Source organism: Corvus moneduloides, chromosome 3 (genome assembly GCF_009650955.1).
Source record: "Corvus moneduloides isolate bCorMon1 chromosome 3, bCorMon1.pri, whole genome shotgun sequence".
Lineage (NCBI taxonomy): Eukaryota > Metazoa > Chordata > Aves > Passeriformes > Corvidae > Corvus > Corvus moneduloides.
In genome coordinates, this window is record NC_045478.1 from 36,473,300 (window position 1) to 36,486,905 (window position 13,606).

Genomic DNA, 13,606 nt, shown 5'->3' on the forward strand with positions numbered 1-13,606 from the left:
ATTATGGATCTGCTCAGCATTTGATGTCCTGGTTATACTGGAGCAGCTTTTGCAGTAGGAAGTCAAGGCTCACACAGGATTCGCTGTAGGGTCAGCAGGTATTTTGACAAAGACAGTCTGATTCACAGAGCTGCATGAATTTTCGGAAAACTGTTGACAAGGCATCTCTCCATCAAGCTGTAAGAAACTAACCAGTCATGATGTAAGGAAAAAAGAAAGGTTTATTGTTTATTTGTAACTAACTAAAAACTGAGAGTGGGAACACAATAAAGAAATTACCTCAGGAACTGTTTATGAACAAAAACTGTTCAATAGATTAATATATGAACTACTGAATGAGATAAGGCGTGAATTTACAGGTGATATAAAATTTATCAGGATAGTAAAAATTCAAGCTGTATTTACAAAAGAGTTGCATGATATGGCACAGCTTTTTGTACTCTTTCTAGGCATCCATTCTTGATGATTGAGACAGAAATCTGGAATAAAAACACCTTTGGTCTTGTTGTCCTAACAACTGCACTGCTGTCCCAAAAAGACTGACGCAAAGATAAAAAATTACAGACAGATGAGCTAAGTGCATAGCAACCTTTCAAGCAGGGAATGATGAAAATAGCTAAACTTTCTTTCTTCAATATTACCTCTGCTCAACCAGTTTTTATGCATAACTTACTGTCATTTATTTTTGAAACTGCTATATTGAGCATTCAAGGCAGTTATAGAACATGTTTCCCCTTTAGCAGTTTGCCCCTGCATGACAAAGAATCAGTATTAAAATATTTTTTAAATTACAGAAATTTAATACATTCATTTTCTAGCTTTCAAATTACTAACAACTGCCGTGCTTTGTCATAAAGTCAGGATTTTTGGATACTCAGCCTTCCCAGTGCCTTTACTCCAGACCACCTCCAAAACCACGTTCTGAAATAGTAAATGGTTAAAACAAAATCAGGTTGTATTGTCACAACAATACCCTGATACATCATTCCTACTGAAGATACTGAAAAATCTCACATGATAGTCAGACAGTCAAAATAAGAAGCAAGATTTTTTTTGTGTGTGTAAAGACACTTCTTTCTTTCCTTTTGGCTTTGCAGTTTCATCCTCAGCAGCAGGTGAAAGATGTTCACCATTTCTCACTGAAAACATAAAAGAGATTCAAAATTTAAGTCAGTGTTCTATAAATACTCAGGACAATGACATTTCCGTTTGCATGATAAGTAAAACAAAAGGTCAAGGCTTAATGTTTACTTTCATGTCTCAGAAGTGCCTGTTCTTATCAGTGGTGTTTCCCAGCAGCTGTGTTTCTGTCTATAATGTGCATTGCTGTGTAACAACAGCTACATGGTGGAAAATAGGTCTAGGTTTCGGGTTGCAAGACAAATGTGTTTTACATCAGCTTCATTGTATACTGGAATTCACATCATGAAACCAAGTATTATAAAGAATACAAAGGAATTACAGTAAAAGTGTGCCTCCACAGCTGTATCTGGAAACATTTGTATAAGTGCTATAAGAATAACCAAAAGGAAGTGTTCTACTGTCACTGATAACAGCGTCTTTAGTCCATTATATTTTGCAGGATCACAAGGTCCTCTTGCCAATGCTTTCTCCTGCTGCCCTTGCAGAGGTGTCACGAAGCAAAAGAGTTGTGCAGAGGGAAAACTCAAGTGGTTGAAAATGTATGTGACTGTAATGTTCTTCAATATTTGCATACTTTGTACAGTCTGCAAAACCACCAGTGAGAGCAATGACATCCAGGTGATAAGCAGAGAGGAGGGAAACATTCAGTGGTATGGGTGGTTGTGACATTTCCTCAATCTATGAAGAAACAACTGTGATTGGGCCTTTTGAATAGACAAAGTGCCCTGGACGCCCTTGCAGGCCCATCTTTCACTTCCAGTGAAATACAGTTGGGCTGCCACTCACACCAAATAAGGGTTGCTGACTTAAGTTCACCTCCACTCACATTTCAGAAGATATCTTCATCTGTGGCCTGCATGCAAATACCTGTATTAAATCTCCAGATGTCACTTTTAACTAATAGCCTGCAATTAGTGTTTGATGGCCCATCAATGCATTATGCAGTTCTTTCCTCTGGAAGAGATCTCTCTTTCTTTAAATTGCGAGAGTTGAAAGAATTATGTTCTAATCCCCTGACTTCATCCAGTTCATTTTGAAACTTAATGTTTTTCATTTAAATCCCCTATTGGGGATTTAAATCACATGGAAGTGAACTCATTCACTTCCATGGCACCAGCACTGCTAGGTTGCCTTGATTAATTAGTAGCACTTACCCTTCTACTTCAGTAAATCTCAGTACGATGTCTAATAACTGGAAAGATTTAAACAAATGCTTTATGTCATTTCAAATCTGAAGCTTCAAAGAATTCTACAAAATTGAAGAAAGGCAGGGGGCTACAGAGAGTCTGTGTTTAAGAACTGAGAGTGTGTGGGGTTCAGAGCTCATTCAATGCCCAAGCTACTAAATCCAACTCACATTGGAAAGCCAGCTCACAGAGGTAATACAGTTCCTCAAATGGATAACACAGGTTTAGGAATCAAATTACACTTTCAGTCCTGGAGATGCAACAGAGATGCCACATTTACAATTTCTAACATACAGGAGATGTATTTTAAATACCATGGGTTAACACAGGAGACGAAGTTCGTGAACATGGCAAAGATTAAATTTTCATTCCTGTGAAGTCTACAATGGTGGCTAACATGGAGAACAGTTATTCTAAGCCAGTTTTGGAAATGGACTTTCACACATGGGTAAAAACTTACAAAGAAAAACAAACAAACAAACAAAAACAAACAAACAAACAAAATCAACCAAAAATGTAACCAACCAACCAATGAAAAAATATTCCCCACTGAAATTCACCTTGGTTATCCTTTACCTGTGGGATAACCTGGGTAAGAAGTCTAAGATTAATGAAGGGAAACAATCTAAACACTGGGAGTCTTATAAGAAAAATGTAGATATTATTTTCCCAAAGTATATCCTCAATTTTGTTTGCTAATTAGCTGTGATGAGCAGATAAAGGTTCCATGCCAACACTTAGTTGAAAGTCTCTTTCCATTCAGTGGTTGGCATAGTGATGGAAAAAGAGTCTTCTTTACAGTCCGCAGACTGAAGCTGCATTTTTGCTCATGCCAGTTAGAGCAGCAAATATTTATTAAGGCATGAAGGTACCTCACACTGTGCAATCAAATGGCAAACCATGTTTTGATGAGTTTGACCTTCAGCAATTTCTTCTGCAGATGAATTAGTGCACTGAATGAAGGTTTTCTCCATCAATCTCACTGTTCACTCATCTCTGTCTCATTTTTCCCATGATGTATCATTCCCACCACCTCAGATGCCCTCAGCAGGGAGTCACATACCCGGCTTTGTGGTCAGACAGTCCAAAGGCAGGTTTGCCCCAACCTGCTCTGGAAGCCTAAAATGTACATGTAATCGCAGCAAGATCTTGATAAAGATGTTTTGCATATGCCCATTATGACTCTAGTAAGCTTACCCAAAAGTACAGGCTCAGATACTTCCTGACTTGGAGCCTTCTTGGAAAGCAGAAATAAAATTTCCAGTCTAGTTTTGTAAATGTGTGTTTAAAATGTGTATAGTTACAGTGACATACACAGGCCATTCAAATTAAATTCTCTGTTTAAAAAATGAAGATTATCCATTTTGTTTTTCCTAAGTGTCCTTGTTAGTTGAATATTGTGCTATCTTTTCCTAAAACTAGCCTTTTCAAAAATATGTAATTATCTTGAAATACATTTCCTGATTTATGATAAGGAGTGGATTATATTAAAAATGGGATGATGACTTAATTTAATATCCCAGATCTGATTCACTTTTAAAACTGTCTTTGGTTTTGCTTTCTGGCTGCTTAGGAAGATAGAATATTTTCCTCTTTCTAAGGACATGATTTAATGATTTATTGAGAGTCCTTAACTCCCACTGAGGTCAAAATTATCACACAAGGCCAGCTCCCAGCAATACCTTAAAGGGAACTGGAAAATTTCTGCCAAGGCATTGCTACATTAGAAACATTGTTAAGAAAAAGCGTTTTCCAAAAGTGACTTTCACTTCCCAAGCAGAACTACACCCTTCTTGCATTGTATTTGTCTTTGGTCAGTTTTTCAGCCAAATGCTGCCATTTTCTATCTTTTTGCAATTCAGGTGCACCTCTATAAAAGTCAAAGTTGGCAGAGCACTTCTTTCAAGAAATACGAGAGAGAGAGAGGAATGGGTTTGTCCTGGTGTGCACCCCTGAAGAGAAAAGGAAGGTTTTTAGCTTTCCTGGATGCTACAACATTGCTGATGGTGTCACACAGAAAATTATACACCGATGTGCTACCAGAGAAGTCAGGTAGATCACTGGCCCTGTGCTGCATTTGCATCAGGAGCACAGGCAGCTTGTTCCTGCCTTGTGGTAGCAGAGGGGTGATACTGCTGACTAACCAGTGACTCTCTGTATTGCATTACCCACAAATAGCCCTGCTTTCAAAAAATGTAATTATCCGCTTCCTCTTTGATGGGCTGATAAATGGGACTGGTTTTGGACAACATGAGAACAAGGTGGTAGTGCTGGACTGCCAAATAGAGCTCCCACAGGGAGCATGAGAGTACTGAGCCAGGATTCTTCACAGTGAACAGTGCAAACAAAACCCCTTGTCATTTGTTCTAGTGATTGTTTATTCTGTACCTCTGCTTTCTGCCATAGCAAATCCATGGGTTTCTGCTGTGCTTTCCTCATCCCAGTGACAACTCCCACATACTGCCAGGCAACTATTCACAAGATCTTTGTTTTCCTTCTCCAAGGGCAAGTTTCCCACCAATGTCTTCATGCACAGTTAAAATACAGAAGACAGTTTCCAACCAACTAGCTCAGCTTCATTAACAAAAATTTATTTTCATTAGGTTCTTTTTAATTCTAACCTCTAGACTAGTAGCCAAATAAGTGACAATTACTTATGGACTCTGGTATTGGTTATAGACACTCTGCTACCTGTGTAGACACATACATAAAGAGAACACAAATTACTTAAGCCTAAATATCAGCTGCTAAATAAGAATCTCACTTGGAAAAGGCATAATACTGTTAATAGGCTCAATCCCAGAAAGATAAATTGTGTGAAATTAATACCTCTGAGCTCAGCAAGAGTGCCTTGTTGTATGCCCACTGCTGAGGTGGAAAACTGTTGCTGAACAACTGTTCCTGTTCTACTTCCACTCCTGAACTTCTGTGCCCTACCAGCACACATGCTACTCAGGGCAGCATATTACTCCTGTATAATTTGACTGTTCTGCCTCATTCCTTAACATCCCAGAAGGTAAAAAAACCCCAAACAACCATACCACACACATAAAAAACACAAACAAACAAATAAACAGCAACAAAAGAAACACCCCTCAATTTACTTCTATTAAAACCTCAGGATATGCATAACTTGGCATAAATAACATAGGAAGTTTACAAACAAATTAATCTGTCTAATTATGAAAAAAGTGGAGAGAAATAATCCTTCTATCAATGAAGCCAGCTGCATATCTCTCCAGGCAAACAACACCACCCTCACTATTCAGGTATACAAACACCTCCTTTGTACTTAGTACTTTTAAATGGTATTGAGCTACAGATGTTAGTTACATCTATATTGGTAAATTAAACTTGTTAACCATAACTGTGTTAACAAATTGTTGAGAAATTATAATTGAAATTAGACAGATCTATGCCAGGGGTCTTTCTAGTAATTTAACTAAAGAAAAGGTCAAGGTCCAGAAAGAACCAAGTATTCCCAGAATTCACCTGCAGCAAATCAGCCCACATTGCAGAATGGGCTGTAATGGCTCTGACAGGCAAAGGGACTCCTCTTGCCTCACAACAACGTATGATGAAAACACATAACTCTTGAAGCTTAGAGGTTAGCCACAGGTTGTGCAGAGCTGTAGCAAGTGGCATTACAGGGAACGGTCACACTTGGACTTGCTTCACAGGAGGTGCATGTCTGCAGACAGAGGCTGTCTGCACACAGCTCTTTGTCCAGATGTAACTTAAACTAAATCACATGGGTCTAACTCAACACTTCTCACCTTTCTGCACTGTACCAGAGGTGCTGGCAAGCATTCAGGGGTGACAGATTTTGCTGCCCTCTTTTAAGCCTGTTTGGAAACAGGTGTGCAGCTTCAGATCAAGGAACCCACCTCCATGCTCCAAGGGGAGGTACTGCCAAACCGGCAGTACTCCTCCTTTCTGCCCACCTGACCCATACCTCTAGCTCTTTGTTGAGATATGTGTATTTATCAGATAGATTTACTTTTGGTAGTTACCAGTGCAATGTAATGACTGGAACGAGCAGTAGTTTTAGAAGGAACAAGCTTTATCAACTTCGTGGAAGCACCCTTTGAGTGCCAATCAAACACTGAAAACAGAGACATGAAGAAGAGACAGATCTGGCACAAAGGGTATACAGTATAACAAACCAGTGTGGGGAAGAGCTAGGCCAAATTCACAACTACCTGTCACTGACAGTTTATGAAAATATACTGGTCCAAAATAGTATTTTTGTCCCTTTAATTTCTCCATTCCCACATTTGTCATTTTCATCATCTCCTTAAGGATCATTCACACCTTGTACCAAATTTACAAAAACCTAATGATTATCTCCCTATTGATCACCTCATGGCACCCAACATCAATGCACCCTGGGCACCACTTCTGCTACACTCATCCTTCCAACAACAGCTTTCCCCCCAGTATTTCTGGAAAAGTCAAGCCCCTTCCCTGGTTTTCTTGTTGAAAAAGTAATTCTAATCATTATCTCATTTGAAGAAAAGAGGAAGCAGAGTCAGAGTCTAACAGGATCTGTGTAGTGACTGAAATTTATCTTATGCTTACAATTATTAACACTTGATTGCATATTATCAAACACCTCCCACCCATGTCAATGTAGGACTGTTTGCTACTGTCATAGCCATAGCCAGCATTTTATAGTGGACCTGTCAATTATCAGGAGTTTCCTACCAGTACCTTATTTTTAAATTTTTTTAATACCTCCCCTTATTTTTCTTCTCAGTGAAGTGGGCTGTGAAGGGCTGTGAGTCCTCCCACCACTTATGGGTTTCACACTGGTTATCAGGACTGGCAGTACACAAAGCACAGGAAGTGGGGTGTAGTGACTGTGGATGTGACTACACGCATGTGAAACACGACAGCTAAAAGCAATGGTGTGCATGAACCTTAGCTAAAGTTATGAAACATGCTTTTTTTACCCTTCTCTATTTGTATATTTTTCCTCTTAGTTATCTCAGTTTCAAGCATAACAAGTTTTTGGGAAGCTGCAGTCAGAAAGGCCTTCTTTTACACTTTCTAAACATATCTGGAGAATCATTAAGGAAAGAGGAGCTTCTGTTTACAATTTTTTTCTTGTTCTTTGTAACTCTAATGATTGAAGTTGGCTTACATTGTAAATGAATTTATTTATTTTTTTCTATCAGCTGTCACTCTATAATCTTAGTGTCCAAATTTATTCTCTTTATTCAGGAAAAAAAAGGGGAAGGGAAGGGAAGGGAAGGGAAGGGAAGGGAAGGGAAGGGAAGGGAAGGGAAGGGAAGGGAAGGGAAGGGAAGGGAAGGGAAGGGAAGGGAAGGGAAGGGAAGGGAAGGGAAGGGAAGGGAAGGGAAGGGAAGGGAAGGGAAGGGAAGGGAAGGGAAGGGAAGGGAAGGGAAGGGAAGGGAAGGGAAGGGAAGGGAAGGGAAGGGAAGGGAAGGGAAGGGAAGGGAAGGGAAGGGAAGAGAAGGGAAGGGAAGGGAAGGGAAGGGAAGGGAAGGGAAGGGAAGGGAAGGGAAGGGAAGGGAAGGGAAGGGAAGGGAAGGGAAGGGAAGGGAAGGGAAGGGAAGGGAAGGGAAGGGAAGGGAAGGGAAGGGAAGGGAAGGGAAGGGAAGGGCTCTTTAATTTTTTTAAAGGAGGATCATTTTAGAGAAAAAAAGTTCTGTAAACATAATGAAGCCTCAGAAGTTGAAACCAAACCCAGAAATATAAATACAATTATATTGTTTAAAATGTGTGTGTTATCCTTTGTTCAAAACATAACAAATAAAAGATGTGTCAAATGACAGTTAGGCTAATCTTTCACAAGAGAATTGCAGTATGCACCAACATAAAACTGAGACTATCCACAAAGCTTAACCACTTGGTTTCATAAGTAACTGCCTTCTATTTTAAAGACTTCAATTTGTTGGACAAGAAGGAAGTGGTAAGCCAAAGAGCGATTGAAATCTATGATCCATCACCACAGACGGAGCTGATGCATGGTCAGTGTAAAAATACAGAGTAGTAAAACAGAAAATGAGATAAACCAGATAGTGTCAGTACAAGATGGTTGCTTATTTGTCTGTGAATCATGAGAAAGTGGTGACTTCATTGCACATGAAACCCGGTAAAATGATAATACTTAGGTCTGCAGCTTTCACATGCCCAAAGGACTGTGCAGGCTGTGCAATTGAAATTGCTCTTGGGAAATAATGTGATTACATCTCAACTGCCCAATGGGGCAGTTATTTCTGGCGACCATGGGTTGCAGGCATTTAGAGGATAAAATATGCATGTGAAATGATACCTGTACCATCCTCAGTGGGATGTCTGGTGCCTTCTTTTCGTATAGCAGTGCTTACTACAGCTTCTCAACCAAGAGTTTTTCTCAGAGCACACCAGCAAATGCTTACTTCTGTATGCCTACAGCGTATGACTCCTGCACAGACATACCCTCATATGCCCATTATACCAGTCTCACCATATTTTTCCATGGAAACAGAAATAAACACAGTTTAAGGAGATGACAAAGGCTATTTTGCTGACAACTTTTTATAGCAAAAAGGTGTATAAGAAGGAGTCTTGACAGGTTAGATATATTAAGGTCATGAAACCAATTCTTTTGTCCAATATCTCTAGAAATGACTGCATTTTGGCATCTGCAGGTGACCGTGACTATGAAAAACTGCCAAAGTTAATATATGTTGTGTTATTCCTCAGCAGTGTCAGAAATTTATAAAAAGTATTTCCAGGGCTCTGCTAGCACTCCTGCAGCAGAAGCGGTGGAAATTTGGCAATTGCTGTATATGACATGGAAGAGGTATGTACGTCTCCCTCTGTTATACCGTTGTCTTGAAACCATGTAAACCTCCTTCAGCCAAATAAATACAGGTGAAGACAGCAATATTTCATTCTGGTGTCTCCAGGACTGTGAAACTGTTTCTGAACAGAAAATCCAGTTTCTTCTCAAGGTAGCCAGGCCTACTCTGCTTCAGTGAAAAAGATCTTCCTTTCTTTGAACTTCAGACTTTGCTCTCCACAATCCCACTCCATGAAGCAAGAATAAGGTGAATACTGATGAGCCACATGGAAAAGTTGGGGGAAAAAACCCAAAAGACTACTTCTGTTATCAGGAAGGTTATCGATTTTATTTTCTTGCTGACAGATAACACACACTGCCCATCGCCTTTCCCCCCACCAAAAGTACTGAAAATTTATCTTATATTATTAATTCATCTCCTGACATAATGATTAACTATGTTTTTCTCTTTGTCCAAATCTGTCCTGCAGACATTGGTTGGCCTTGTCATCTCTCAGTTTCAACACCTTTGCAGCAGCACTGGATAAAGAAGATACTGAAAAAGACACTGTCTCCAGGCACCTGCCCTTCCCCCACTAAGATGAGATGTCTGCCTCATAAATCAGCTCTCAGATAACATAATGAGATGAACCAAAAAAAAAAAAAGACAAAAAACTGTAACAGCAAAGGATTTGCCCATTTCCAGTGACATCTTCAATGTTGAAACAAGATGCTCTATGCACAATACTGTAACGCACTTCAGCAGATTCTAATCACGAAAAGCTTCTCTCGAACACCTACTCTCTGTGCTCAGTCACTGTTTGCATGCCAATCCCTGAATATTCCATATTCTCCAAAACTAGTGATTAAAAAAGTCTAATAAGACTAATTAATGCTAATTATAATAATCATTAACATATTTTTTCACATCCAGAACAGGTTTTATCCTCTTCATTTTCCTTAATGAGAAGGTTTTCCTGTAGTGTTCTTTATTTAATGTGAACTTACTGTACCAAGTTTTGTTCTTCCACACAGTTTGTGATTTTGAAACCAAAAAATAGAAGGAGAAATAACTTTATATTTAATCCCAAAGTTTCAAACTGGTAGAAGAGTTTGAACTTAAAAGCCTACATATATGTTCTACTGTATAACTTAAAGACTATGGGGATAAAGCAAATCTCAGCAGAGTTTATTGGTACTCTCCAGTGGAACTGGGACAGTTGTAACTCAGCAGACACAGGTCCAGACACCCCTGTGTTTTTCAGCAGATTTAGACTCTTCAGCACTTAATAATTTTTATTACTTGAGCCCCTACTAATCATACATAACAAAGCAATCCAGTGCAGAAATCTCCCATTCTGCTATCAGAGTTTGCTCTGCATGAAAGAAAGTAATTTAGCTCAGAGGTTTCCCAGACAACCTAAAACCTGCAAGGCTTTTTCAAGAGGTTAGGGTCTTGTGTCCAAGAACCCAGCACCAAGGGGCATGGTTGTACTTCTCAGTAAGAGAGGGACAGTGTGGGAACCACACACTGGACCCCTGATCAGTCTCCCTGTGAAGCCACTTCTCACCTCTGGTTTGGACCACTTCAACAGGCACTCTGCTGGGCAGTGCCTGAACATCACAGGAGCAGCTCTCAGCTCATAGCAGTCAAGGGTACATTTGTTTTGGCTCTCTCCCAACAACACAGCCTTGTAACAGCATCCTAGTAGATGCTGCGTCTTTGAACACACCACATCCTAAAACACACACCTTCTAATTTGTATGCTAAAAACACTCATCTGGTGGGTTGTAACACAGATCCTGTATTATTTCAGGCAGTCTGAACAGCAAAGAGACATAAATATGTCCTAAGGCCAGAGGGTGCCCAGGAGACATTAAAGCCAATTTATACTTAGTGTCCATTTGAGATGGTGCATCGAACATATGGTCCCAGCATTTGATCTGAGCCTGTGATGTTTTCAGCAATACAGGCATTGCATAATGCCCACTCTGTCTTCCTGGATGCCACAAAGTCCCAGTCTGAGGCTGCCCTTTGTAAAATCCAGTCTTTCAGGTTACAGCTTCTTCACATGGAGATGCGCACGTACACACAAGTCCAGCTATCATTTTACAGCACAAGAGGTCCTCTGCATGAGCACATGGCATATGCAATCAGGCTGTGTTTATTCTCTCTGGCTCTGAGGCCATCTGGCACTAGTGAAGTCTATTATCATCCAAAAAAGGGTGCCCGCATCCAAACTACATGTTGGGCATGGTGCCTGGCCCGTGCTAATTCTCAAAATATGCCCAGGAAATGTTTGGAAGAGGCCTGGGCTGACTGCCCGGGGGCAAACCATTCCAAGGACTGCTCAAACAATTTAACAGTGTAGACAATGGAGTTAGTGCCTGGGACTCTCTTCTGGCACTGTGGAATTTCCAGTGTAAGCAGAGCCTGCAACTGCAATGAAAAAGGCTGATTCCTTCATGGAGTACACTTCTCTCTGAGTGGCATAAAGCACTTCACATCTACTGCATGTTAAGACTGTCTTCAGAGATCAAAAGATTTCTGGAAGTCAAACTGCACATATTTTACTGTATCCTGGAAACACTGCAGACTGAGCACCTGAAAGTATAATAATGAACTGGTATAGGAAAGATCCATTTGTAATATTTGTCACTGTGTGTGGGCAGAGCTCTAGAGGAGCACAGGCAAGCCAGGTTACCAAGGGGTGTGCATAGGAACAGGCTTGCATGAGCCAAGACATAGAAAGGATTCAGCTGAGGAATCTAAAGCCAAACAGCTTTCAGGATGTTGGAGCTTCACATCCATAGGGGCGAGCATGGTTTTCACTCCTTTGGTTTTCTCAGATTTGTGAGGAGACCACTTACAAAGAAAGGAAAAGAAGAAGAACAGGAATGCTTTAAAGGTTCCTCATGCAAACTATGCACCCTGTAGCCATTTTAAACAAAGTAAGATGGGAAAAAAAAAATCCCATTTATCCTAGATTAAAAGCTAATAAACTGAAATAAAAGTTTCTATAAACATGAATTGTTTTTCAGATTCCAACATTCCAACATTCCAACATGGAGATAGTGCAACACAAGATGCTTTCAAAACCCCATTTCTTCCTTTTTTGTAGTTAGTCCTAGGAAATGGGACAGTATATGGCTCCTGTAATAATCAAAGGCATTTTCTGAAACAATCAGAAGCATAGTTGGCTTTACCATCTTCACTTATCAGCACATACATGTACACCCACAGGACAGCGACATTTCACATGGCAATAACCAGTGTACAGAAACACAAGAGTGGAAAGGATTCCCCTGGACTCAGCTGCCTGCGACTGCAGCTGACCATGCCATATGGTTCCAAACATTTATCAAGCTCCATCTTCACAACTAAGTCATTTGCCTCCAAGACAAAGATGTTCTTGAATTTTAGCTCTCTGACATTCAGAAACGTGAAGTTACTCACAGCAAGTGAGCACCATTGCTCCTCATGACAACACTGTCATTGCTGAAATCTCTCTGCTTCCCCCTCTGCTCTTCACAGAGACAAGGCCTTCCCACTCACAGACTTGGGGTTAACCAAATCCTTTACAATGTGTCGAAGCTATTGATGATAAAGCTCTTTGCACTGTTAATGGCAAACCTTCAATAACTAGCATATACTTTTGACAGGAGGTTATCCCATCCAGATATCAGATTAGCTTGGCACAGTCTTCCTTTGAAAGATAGGTTGCATTTTTTATCTTTCACAGTAATAGCTTTCACTCTTTTTCCTAATAGTCTCAAACTACTCAAGTCAGGCTAACGGACATGAAGTTTTTGCTTTCCCTTTCATGGACACAGGTGTTACAGAAAGGGTGAATATAAGGATAATCTCACGAGGTCACAAAAATAGTGTTAACAAAAATCATAGCAGTTCTTTATCCTTTATATTTCCTTGTTTCTTATTTTCAGGTTTATTTGTGAGGATTTTTTGAAGTTTTTTTTTTGGTTGGGAGTTTTTAATTATAATTTGTATAAAGAGTCAGAAAAAGAAGCTGGTACAATAGTGCAGTAAAACATTGAAAATTTAATTTTTTAACCTTAAGCTCTGCACTAGCTTAAATTATAGAATAAAGATCTCTCAGTTATAAGATAGGATTTTGTCACTGACATTTTTGTAAAGGAAAACATACCAAATCCAGGGGTTTCTTTGAGAATCAGCAAATCCCACTGAATGAAAATCCACAGGAGTCTCAGAGTATTACTGCACTGCAGGTATTAGTCAACAGCTTTAATGAGTTGACTGCCTAAGATTCAATTCACTTGCAAGTTTCAGTGAGTGTGTGTCGTTCTGCCTCTAAAGCTGACATGGTCTTAGCAGATCATAAAAGAAAAGGTGTTTCTCTTCTCAATTACTGAAAAATTCTTAAGGAGACTCATGGACTTAATTTAAAGCATCTGCCAAAATGACCATTCAGTGGAGAAAGTTTCAGCTGAAAACAATTTGGGA